Below are 12,463 nucleotides of genomic sequence, written 5' to 3' on the forward strand. Positions count from 1 at the left end.
AGAGCTACACTTGGGGGACCGTCATTCTATTCTGTGACACCCCGGCCATCATTAAAGCTCCACCCCCTGTGTTTTTTGAAGGAATAATGTATCTTGGCCATCCTACTCACAGAGGAGATAGCGTCTCGGCGGACCAATTAGGAGGCTAATTCGTGGCTTGCTTCTTTCTGGGGAGGCAGCTCACAGATCGCTTGACCTCTGACTCCGCTTGGCTGCATTGAAAAGAAAAGCTTGTCGGCAAACAATGCCGCATTGATGGCCGAGCCAAGTGTGCAGCTCACCTTAAAGTCTTTCATTTGGTTGTAATAAAATTTGTAATCACCATTTCTACTAAAAAAAAAAAAGTTATTCACGGTCATTTCTGTGATCTCTCCATAACTACTTAATTCTAATTTTGATTCCTCTATTGCAGATCTTATCTAGCACAGATGTGCTCTTCTTGTTGCATCATTCATGAGCTCGCCCAAGAGGGCGTGGTTTCTGCTGTTCTCCTGTGATTGATTTCATTTTTATTTTTTTATTCGTCTTGCAATTGCCATGTGACCGACATACAACTGCATTAATTAGCATTTCAAACACATAGCCCGCAACCTGCTGTGTCGATCTGCATCTCATTAGCGCTCACCGTAGCAAAAACACAACATTCGGAAATTCCTTCATTAACATAGGTACGGTTCTTGTTGACAATGTTTCTCCACTGTTTTTTATTTTATAAGTCGATGTTGATGGAATTTCCATGCGCTTTTATCACCGTTTCCCAAAGGGACTTGTGTCAGCAGGAGATTCAGTTGGTTAAGATTAGAAATTCATTCTCATATTGTACCTACGTTACCTTTACTGTTCTCAAGGTTCGTGAGAGGTCAGGTCATGTTTACGATGAGCAAGAAACGACGTGGTGCAAACTGATTTTTCAAGGTCAAAATGTAAAAACATCAGAATTCTCTGCTATTTTTCATCGCATAGCTATTGTGATGTCACGAAGCCAATGCTGGCATCTCGACGTAGCGTGCTCGCAAATGCCCATTTTAGGCGGCCACTCGTGTTTTCTAGCCGTCAAACTGCATCGCCACGGCGTTTGTGTGTTTAATCTGTGTGCGGTGCTGCTTTGCTGACAATCCCCAACTGCTCCCACCTGATTCAGTGCCAAGAAAAGTGGTCCGATTACCAAATGGATCCCAGGAACGCCACTAGCCGCACTCGTTATCACCGCAGGGTTTACAAATGACTCTTTTGCCTATTTGAGCTGGTTGGCAGTCCGTCACCATTCAGCTCCTTTATGTTATGCTGCTGCCTTTGTCATTCAACTTCAGACTTCATAGTTATATTTAAATTGTATTTGTGTAAAACATGGCCCAGATGAATTTTGTGCGAGCGTTTACCGTATCTTCCGGACTATAAGGCACACCTAAAAACCTAAATGTTTCTCAAAAATGCGCCTTATAGTCCGGTGCGCCTTATATATGGACCAAAATCCTAAATTTAAACTGGCCCGAAGCATTGTGTCATGAAATCAATCATAAGTGGCCCGCTGAAGACTATGAATCATGAATCAAAAATACTATGATCATTATTTTGTGATTATAAAGTAATTTGTTGTGTCTGAAGTTGAAATAAAAAAGATAAAATGGAGAATGATTTGATTTGGATTAAAAATCTGACATGATGCATTAATGGTGCGCCTTATAGTCCAGGGGGCCTTATATAAGGACAGCGTTTTAAAATGGGCCATTCAGTGAAGGTGCGCCTTATAGTCCGGTGCGCCTTATAGTCCGGAAAATACGGTACTCTTTTTTGAGGTGAAATGTATTTTGCCCTCGTTGATTGACGCATGCTAGCTAGCTAATGATGTTAGCTAATTTGATATATCTTACCGCAAAAATACAAACTGATTCAGGTCAACATTTAATTGATTTATTGAAAGAACAGAAAGAGAAATAAATGGTAAGAAGCAAATTCAGAAATCACACCGAGATTAGCCGGTTAACAGTCAGGCAACTCTTGATCGCTGACACCCACGTCACTCACCCGACCAAGCTGTACAGCCAAAAAGGAATAAGAGCAGCACAAGGGGGTACAAAAACAAAACCTGTACATTTGTGGAAAAGGGGTTAAAGAATGCTTTTGCTTGGTTACTGTGGAAGTCGCCGAGTCGTCCACACAAATACCCAACACTGAGAAACGCACCAGGGGTGGGGTTATGGGGGGGGGGGGGGGGTGATGTTCAGCAAAGCAGATAAGAGATGGATTAGAGGAAACATCTGTTTATGAAATGAGACAGCTGCCTTCACAAACTTTACGACTCATCATAGCAGCTTTCATCATCCGCGGATTCACGAGCAAATCAAATTGTTTGGTTTCCCCCACCAGGCCCGAGGGAGGTGGAGACCATTTTCCTGCAATAAATACTCAGTAAAAGACTTTCAGCGGGGTTTTTCCCTCGAGCGTCTATGTGGCTGTCTGGCCGCGGTAAGGAAAGTATTTCGTTAAACGAGTAAGCCACCTTTACTCCTGAAAGGACCAAGTGATGAACACGTTTGGGTCACTGATAAATGTTCTTGCACTGAATGTGGTTTGAAGGCATGTCACAAATGTATTATTGTAGCAAAATAAAGCCAGTGTGGAGTTTTTGAACCCTTTTACCACATCGCTTTTTGATGAAATGAATGGTCGGGTTTCAGTGTAAGATATTCAGCAAGTGACCTCTAATTTGGAGGCACCACGATCCTTCCACGTTGTACAAATTGGCCAGCTTCCCAAAATGTAAATGTAGTGCAGTCTGTCCCACGAAGGGACCAAGACGAACAATGAGCGCATGCTAATGAAGGCATCATTAGCGTGCGCGCAGCTACTAGAAAATAGCAAATATTTACTCCTCACGGAGCTCCATCATGGAGACAGTTATGACCCATTTTGGCGTGACGCTGACGAGTAGGACGACCCAGCAGTGATAATGATAACAAGGCAAAAAAGACACGTGAGCCAAGGTCCCCGCAATGTGTCTTGATGTAGTCAAATAAAATCAACTCAAACAAGAGTCAGACTGCATAATTTCAAGAAAATTACCATACACTGTTTGTGTAAAGTAGGTTATGGATGAGACAAGGCAAGTCATCCACTGGGTAGTAATGCAAATTAGGCTTTTAAAACACAGGTTGGGACTGCAAAGTTGAGTTTCAAGTTAGTATTAGGTTTCAAAGTAGGCTTTCAAGCCTGCCTTAGGTTTACATAGCGGTGTAGGCTTAGAAATTAAACTTTTTAAACAGAGGCAGGGTGGTCAAATTGGGTTTATGATTTACAATTGGGCTCTCGAGAATGGGTTTGGGTCTAAGTAGCCCGCTTTAGGGTTTTGAACCGGTCACCTGGTTTACAAAGTGGCAGCATTCCAAACAAGGCTTGGAAGCTACAATTCCATGCCAGGGTTCGAATTTGAATAACAGGATGAGGGCGTCGAGACGAGTTTGGGGTTTCAAAGTACCCCGTTCATTTCACGGATTCTGCTAACTCTGGCTCTCTCATTAAAATGACCCACTTCATTGAGTCAATATGGGCATCAAAATGTCATCTTTAAATGCCTGGCGCTTGCTTTTTCTTTGGTTTGATGTCCACAAGGAGGAGTCCGAAGAGAAGACAGCCATCGAACATCGAAGACATCGAATTAAATTGTGATCATTAGCCTCAGTCCATCAAGTTGAGCTTGTGGTTGCTAGCATCAGAATTGAAGTGAATGCATTCAAGTATAATAGCAATTAGATTTGTTCCACTCGCTGATGAAGAAAGTTTTCTCACGTCCTGCTGAGTTAGATCCTAAAATAAGTATGGCCATGACGTCCCTTTGAGAGCGGCTGTCGGTTTCTATTTAAAAGCGCAAGGCGTTCGACAGAGAACTATGAGAAATTGCTTAGGTTCCGTTTAAAACCTCATTTGTTCCATTTTCGCGAGCAGTTTAAGTGTGAGCAAACTTGTGACATGATGAGGATTTAAGAAGTGGTATCTCGAGAGGTCCTCTTGTTTCCTCCGGTGGCGCCCGACCCGACTTGGCTCCAAAACCATAAGCTCATTATCCCAAAGACTTCAAGTGAAACGTAACGCCACCAGCGTTCCACGTCGTTCCCGTCAAATATGTTTAAGTCGCTCGTCGTCTCTCGGGGAAGAATCGACAACGGTTCGCGAAAATGCTAAATCAATTAGCGGCCGTTTCGAAAAGATTCCTAAATAACTTCCGACAAGAAAAATTGTCCATCTCATTTTCTTATGATATCCCAATGAGGTTCAACTCGAGATTCACACCCAGATCTTCTGACTGTGAGGCAGACTGGGAACCGCTCAACCACCATGCTGCCCGGTATTTGAACCATAGCCAGAAAAACAGACTATGAAAACAGCCAACGGTTAACTGGGAACTCCTGTATTCCAGTGAGACACAAAAACATTTTTTTTCCCAAACATACGAGAGCGCACATGTTCTAAGCGGTCGGTGAACCGATGGCTCGTGGATACGTATGTCTCCAACGTGCGATACCCCGTCTGTGAACCCCCTAGCCGGTGGTTGACCAATGGCGACCACGTAAGGGGATGGACCGGGCGGTGCCGAGGTCAAGAGGGGGCGTCGGCGAGGACAAGGCTGAGCGCGCCCATCAAATCTGTCGTCACGGCGACAGGGGAATAAAGTGACCACTGGAAGAAGTGACAGCAGCCTCCGCCTGACACAGCATATTTAAATGGCCTTTTGCAACAAATCACTCTGTGGCCCTGCAGCAGCATCCGGCGCCCGTGTCGGATCCCGGCCCAACTTGACTGACAGAATAATTCTCCGCTAATAGACAGGTTCGCACACACACCCTTCTTTGCTTTTTTCTTTTTCTGCTTTTTTCTGCTCCACGTGACAATCAAAGATGAAACCCGGTCGGCAGCAGCAGAAACAGGCAGTAACAGCGGGGAGTGAGGAATATGTTTTATTTATTTCTTCATTGCTTATTTGCTTCATGCTTGCGCCGCCATTCTTTTCACAGCAAATGGATTAAAGTCATTCCTACGCTCCAATGACGCTTTTGCAAGCACGCTGCTTTGAACATCAGCACGTTTCTGATGGAGCTGATGGATTTGGCTTCCGTTTATAAAAAGAAAAAATATATAAATGTGTCTGAAAGACAGGTTCATATATTATTGAAATGTACATGATTTTTTCAAAAAAGATTTAATGCGCATGCGGCCACCGCCGCAGTTGATGCTTAATCAATTGTACAAAACGGAACAAATGAGAGGCTGAGCAGAATGGCCCGTGGCAGTTTAGCTGCCAATAAACTCAGAAATTCATATTGTACTCCATATCTCTTCAATCTATATTTGATATCTGTACATAGATACAGAAGCGACTCGTCCCAAAACAGCAGCGGATGGGCAGTTATGCTTAATGATGCCATTAAATGGATCTGACCTTGACGTCTCCCTGGAATGAAGACACGGCTGTTAATGTCTCTTCATTTACTCATTTCTTCTTTTTATTAATTCATTATTTACGCTACAGGCTTAGAAATGTTTTTGGCAGCATCCGCAAGAGATAAAGATTTGTTTCATTATCGACCTGCGAGAATCGTTTCGGGGAACATCTCAGGATCAGACCGTGCGGCCTAGCTCCATGTTGGACGCCCGGTGAGGTGATTCATAGCGGTCATCCTCACGGGCGCCCATAAATCAGCACATCTCATTTGTGGCGCAGCCCACCGAGCCATTCCCACGAAAGGAGCCGTTTGGCTACAGCGTTTATCAAGAGATTCCGATGACATCCCTTATGCGCCGCTGACAGCTCACCTGGACACGGCCTTGATGTGTCGCTAAGAAGGTGTCAATAACGCAGCAAATATTTTATAGAGGTGAAACCGTTCCCTATCACCACCTCCTGCTACTCGACATTTGTATTTATTTATTTATTTATTTATTTATTTATTTATTTATTTATTTATTTATTTTTATTTTTTTGTTTGTTTATTTGTTTGTTTGTTTGTTTGTTTATTTGTTTGATTGTTTGTTTGTGTTTGTTTATTTGTTTATTTTACAGTTTAGAATTAGTTTCACGTCATTTAATTTTTTTTGCAAATTTTGTGTTCAGTCTAACATGAACTTTATGTGCCTTTTTCACATTTTAGTGAAGATTCAGTTTAGAAAAAAAAGAAAAAAGACGCGCTGTTTTTTTTCGGTGAAGGATAGCGATTTTTATTCATTTATTTATTTTTTTATCTATTTGTTTGTTTGTTTGATTATTTATTTATTTATTTTACAGTTTAGAATTAGTTGTCTTTCACGTCATTTAATTTTTTTTTGCAAATTTAGTGTTCAGTCTAACATGAACTTTATGTGCCTTTTTCACATTTTAGTGAAGATTCAGTTTAAAAAAAAAGAAAAAAAGCTGCACAGTTTTTTTTCGGTGAAGGATAGCGATGGCGTACAGCGCTCATACATCACAGTCCAGGATTAGGGGCAATAAAAATTCATCTTGCCACCTTCTTAAAGGGATATTTTAAAAGTCAAGGGATTAGGGCAGAGCAGGCTTGTAATCTCTAGCGGGAGATAAAAAGCGGTCACATCTTCAAATGCCTCCAATTAACTCAGATGTACCTTGCACACACACTTTGACCATCATTTGAAACCAAGATGATCGTCGACAAGGAATTTGGGCAAATTGACTTTCACGACAATACTTCCAACCTGACGTTGATGGAAGTGGTCTGTTTTCATTTTCTCATGGTGACATTTACATTTGCAATTCACAACTCATGTGGTTGGTCTTCGTGAAATATGACGCAACATGCGTGCTTTGTGAGAAGGGCAGGAGAGGTCGTCTTCAATCATTCATGTGAATTTTGAGACATGCTAAGCCGCAATTCTGGATAAGACCTTTTCATCATGCCATGCGAAAAGTCAAGTTCTTCAGATGCCGGAGAGGTGACGGACGATTGAGAGCTTCAAGTCGAGTGAGTTGTGACATTTGTCAAGCAGATTATTATTTTTTTCTTTTTAAATATACAAATCTGTGGATTGGCCGCGGTGACCCTCGAAAGCTGCAAATTCCCAACAAGAACAAAACTCGAAATAACTTTCACTGTAAGGACGCAATGACTCCCACACAGCCTCCATCAGTGTTGAGAAAAGAGAAAAAGCCTGGAGGGCTCCGTGCTGCCTCCACATTTATCCTAATGTGCTCTCTTATGAACAAACACATTAGCCAGCATTCGGATCTGACGCGCCGTCAGCCGCCCCGATATTCACGTACACTTCTGTCTCATTACCGCGGCCCCTTTCAACCCCCTCCCCACCTTCCCTCGGGCCCGTGACGGCGGACCGGTCCGCTGGGTCGTTAGGGGAGAGGCAGGGGTCAATCAACTAGAGGCAAAAACAAAAAAAGCCTTTTCTTTAATGCTGCTTTTAATTAAATCCCTTTTTATTTAGTTGGCTTGCATCCACAGTTTTTTTTCCCTCCCACCAGAATTAATTGTGCCAAACAGATGAATTGTCTCGCGCTGCCCCTAATAAATGTGAGGTATCGCCGCAGACTTTGCAACACCTAAATTGTTTTATTTTTTATCAGATGTTCCATGGTGGCCACGGAGGCCCGTTTAGGTAATGGCTTTGGAATGTCAACGTGTGAGATAAATAGCAAAGACGAGCACGGCATAAAGAAAGCGCAAGAAAAAAAATAAAGATGATGAAGAGGTTGGATGTAGGTCAATACGAATGAGCGTCGAGTGTATTTCAGGTAATGGGACCGGCATCAATTTATCTAGCAGAACAGAACACTGTGTGCTAATTCACATCAAAATACACTCTTGACCAATGGTGACGCTTTGTTCCAGGAGGTCGGGGAATTGTAGAAAGTCCAAGTCAGATTGATTGCGGCCCGAGTCGTTGGTTGTGTCGCAAAAGAACGAAACCAACAAAAGCAGAAAGCAAAGCAGATGCAAGATAACAATCCTAAAAGTCATTAATGTCATTTCCAAAGTTTCTTCAACTTGTTCGGGCTGGACCACGTACGTCGACCGCAAGGGAGGGTTTATTTGGACAAAATGGCAACGCCCGGGGAGGCGCTCATCCATCAGCCAGATGCCCTTGCGGCACATTCCCCACTCATTATTGCATCATCGTAATGGTGTCATTTTTGAACTTCATCAGAGTAATTGCCTCAATTTGTCAGCCCCGATGCAGAGACTGAAAGGTAGCCCGCGGACGTAACATTAGCCGCTAGGCACATCACGCTTGTATCGTTAAAAAAAAGAAATCACAATACGGGACGTGAAACATCTGGCGGCGCACGATATGAAAACAAAAGGTCTGATTGGCTGCCACGGAACGGCCCCAACGTGTCGTCTTAAAATAAATCTGCCGCAAGGATCCATTTCTTGTTCCCATCCTACGATCAACAATTTCGTTGACATTTCAAGTGACTCGTAGCGACTGTTTACATTCACAAATGTTTGCTTTGATGCCAAACTTGCAGCATCATCTAATTTATTTATTTATTTATTTATTTATTTATTTATTTATTTATTTATTTATTTATTCGCAGTTCATAATTACCGTATTTTCCGGACTATAAGGCGCACCGGACTATAAGGCGCACCTTCAATGAATGGCCCATTTTAAAACTTTATCCTTATATAAGGCACACCGGACTATAAGGCGCACCATTAAAGCATCATGTCAGATTTGTAATCCAAATCAAATCATTCTCCATTTAGCTTTTTTATTTCAACTTCAGACGCAACAAATTACGTTATAATCACAAAATAATGATCCATAGTCTTTTTGATTCATGATTCATAGTCTTCAGCGGGCCACTTATGATTGATTTCATGACACAATGCTTCGGGCCAGTTTAAATTTAGGAATTTGGTCCATATATAAGGCGCACCGGACTATAAGGCGCACTGTGGGCTTTTGAGAAAATTTTAGGTTTTTAGGTGCGCCTTATAGTCCGGAAAATACGGTAGTTTTGTCTTGTTTTGCAGCGCTAAATGTTCTTTTTTTTTACCTGCTCGTTTGGTTTTGGTCAGCTGCGGTTGTCGTTAGGAGTCAACCAATCAGCTTCCCCCTTGTCCGGGTGTGCCTCGTTGTCTCATCAATTAGTTTATATTTAGCTCCCTTGCTTTGGTTTGGGCGCGAGTCTTCATTGTTGATCAAGTTGTGAGTCTTGTCTTCATGCTTTGTGTTACTTTCAATGAAGATTTTGATTTTGTTTTGCAGATTTAGTGTTCAATCTCACCCTTTTTCACATTTTGGTGATGAGTCCAGTTCCTTATCCAGCTTTGTGTCCACTTGGATTGTTGTGGTCAGCAAATCTTGGTGACGAAGGCAATAAATGTCACAAAGGGAACCACGCAGCTCTATTAGACAAATGCACTGTGACAGGATGCCCTGAAGTGTGCAAAAAAGAAAGAAAACTAGCCAGGGGGGGTTGCACTCCAAAAGGCCATTTAGATATTAGCCACTGTCACAAAGACACTTTTGTGCTCTTAAAGAGCAATAAATAATGGATGTCGTCAAGCAGATAGTAAATCTCGCCTCTTAAAAGGCTGCAGAGAATTAAATGCACACACCTAATACTGTTAATGCATTTCAGCCACGCACGCACAAAATGTCAAGGAAATAAAATAGAAAGCAACAATTTGTAGCACAAAGCACTTAGCAGAACGGCGTTTGTCTCTTGTCTCTTGCTTAAATTTATAATCTCATTTCATTTCGAGCGTATTTTCTTCGAGCAAAATATAAATCAGGTTCTCGTGGATCCTCCGTTGCTGCCGTTCAATAAAGACTATTAAAAAGCCAAAGTAATCAATGTTTATATAGTTAATTTGCATTTCATTAAATTTTTTCTGAAGTAATCATAAAACATTTTATTCAGTAGTAAAATCTCATTTCATTATATTCACACCAAAAAATAGAATAATTTACCTTTTTTTTGCTTTTATTTTTGCAATTTTCTGGTTAGATTATATTTCAAGTCGTTCCATTGTGCTGTATGATTTTCATTTGGTTGCTGTGTTCCAAAGAAAAATACATAATTAATAGGATGAGGTCAATAGTGGCAGGTGGGGGGAAAAAAAATCCAATCCAATAAAAAGCAGACGTGTGTAGCATGCTTGGACAGGTTGATGTCATTGCATGTGAAAGCATACGAGACTCAATGGAGGCAAATGTTTTGGGTTTCAGCACCAAGGAGAGCGCTTGAAGGCAGTTTTGTCCGTCCGGTGTTGCTGCTGAAATGATGGATGTGCCATGGAAGCCGGCGCATTTACAAGTTGATTCTGTGAGCAGATGCGAAGTGGGCTGGTGAATTGAGAGGGGGGGACTTTTTTTTATTTTTTTATTTCTTTAACGCTCAGCTTTTCAGCCTCTGTTACGAGCCACGACAACACAAAAGCTTTCTGAAGCTTTCTTTCCCTGCATGCTAATCCAACCAGCAAGACTCCACCCAAGACTGCTAGATAATTATCTTGATTAAAAATAATCGTATTCAAAATACTACCTGCTCAGCTTCGAATGTTTTCTCACGCAAGATTGCTCGTTTTTGTGCGGCTCGGTTGGTTCTATTTAGCGACTCCATATGGACATGGAAGGCGGTTACTAAAGCCTGCCGCGTTGGCGCTCTATAAATCCAAATGACTTGACATTTGAAGTGGACAAGAACGCCTATAGCGGGTAACGAGCAAGAAACGTAAGCGCCAGAGACGGTAGAATGCATCAGGTGCGACAGCGATCGCTCGAAAAGATTTGAGCGATAGGTAAATGCGGGTTTTGATCCCGCTTGATATATTCCACAGCTTTTCAACTCTGTCATGCCGTCATTGGCTTCTGAAAGCAAAGATGAAAAAGCAGGGGAGACAAAGGCTAAATTGCTTCTCTCAATGAATGGACGAGAAACGACGTGCGAGCGGCCCGCTCGGCCGCTTTCAGATTGTTCGCAGGCCGCCGCGTTTCCAGCATTAGTCACATGACCGACCGCTCCGCGTTTGCCTGACGGAGAACCTGCGGCGGCGACGACCCATTTCTTTTCTCCAGCACCTCCATCTTGCCGACGCTCTCACACCTTATAATAAGGTCAGCGGGGATGCAATCATAGCCAACGTGAATTTAGGAGCAAAAAAAAAAAAGAGTTCCAGGTAAATGAAAATCCTACAAGATCCTTCAATATATGAAGGTGTATATATATTGAGGAGAGGTCAATAATGAGGACGATCCCGAGAGCTGGTGGAAGCTCCAACGCTGGAGATTATTTTGATGGCTGCTTTAATAGCAGAAATGGCAAACCTCATTTTCCATCAACAAATAATTAACGGGCATTTTTCGCCCATTTCTCACCGTGTCCAGAGAAATGCTTCTGCAGCGCATATTGTGTAGGGGCGGGGTCTGGTGGTCTTGTTATCTAAATTGGACCGGCTGTGTACTCGCAGCACAAAATGCTACGCGGGATATTTTTCTAGCCAAGCCTTCACAAGTATGGATCGGACAAAATGCCACTGGTTAATTATCGGCGACCCCCTTCCGTGTCAAGCCCATGTCAGGCCAACACGAGAACTCCCGCACACAAAGGCTGCCGAGTGAAGGAGAGCGAACATGAACTTTGCCTGTCGGCCTCGCTGTGATGTCCCCACGGTGATGTGCAAAGCACTTAACCTGGCAGCCGGCCGCTCGGCGGGGTTTCTGCCTCGACACGCCGCCTGTCACGAGACGCACGTCCTGCTGGGCCCTGCCGGGGTCCTGGAGGCTTTAAAACAAAGGCCGTGCGCACGCGAGGGCCCGCGGCCATCCATCCACCTGAGCAACAAGACCTTCCAAGACAGACCGCTTGATTTATTTTCCCTTCTGAAGACTGCTGAGGTGCACAAAAGATGTTCCCCGATGGAACGTACAGTATCAACGTTTGACCGGCTCCTCGCTTTGATTGCGCGGGGATGAAGAAAGGCTCAGTTTTGCTCTCACTAGAGGAATCATACGGAGCATGAACATCAGAGGGAAAAACTCTCAAAGGTTCAGCAAAGGGGAAAAAAATGGATGCCCGAAGCGACAATTGGCAGTGTGAAAGCGTCTTGGAGCGACTCATCTGAATATGGATGACAAATTCAGTGGAGAGAACTGCATAATTGTCTTTAGACGATATAGGAGCTCCGCCGCAATGACTCACCGTGGAAATGGAACCAGGCACGTTTTAAACACTAATGCCGTCATGCTTCTTAACATATATTGCACTCCTTTTATTCTTCTACTGGTCCTTGCAACAAGACAAAAAACATCTCGGCAGATTCAAATGAAATAATTTTCCCTTAAAAATTGGAAAATACTCTAAAGTCACTTCTAGTGTGGCATCTGGGGGGTCCAAGTATAATACAGGGGCGGGGAGACAGTGCCCCTGTAACCACCCCCCACTAACTCCACCAATGCCAGACTGTAATGTTGAACCCTAACCCTAACCCTA

This window comes from Syngnathus acus, chromosome 20, assembly GCF_901709675.1.
Source record: "Syngnathus acus chromosome 20, fSynAcu1.2, whole genome shotgun sequence".
In the NCBI taxonomy this organism is placed as follows: domain Eukaryota; kingdom Metazoa; phylum Chordata; class Actinopteri; order Syngnathiformes; family Syngnathidae; genus Syngnathus; species Syngnathus acus.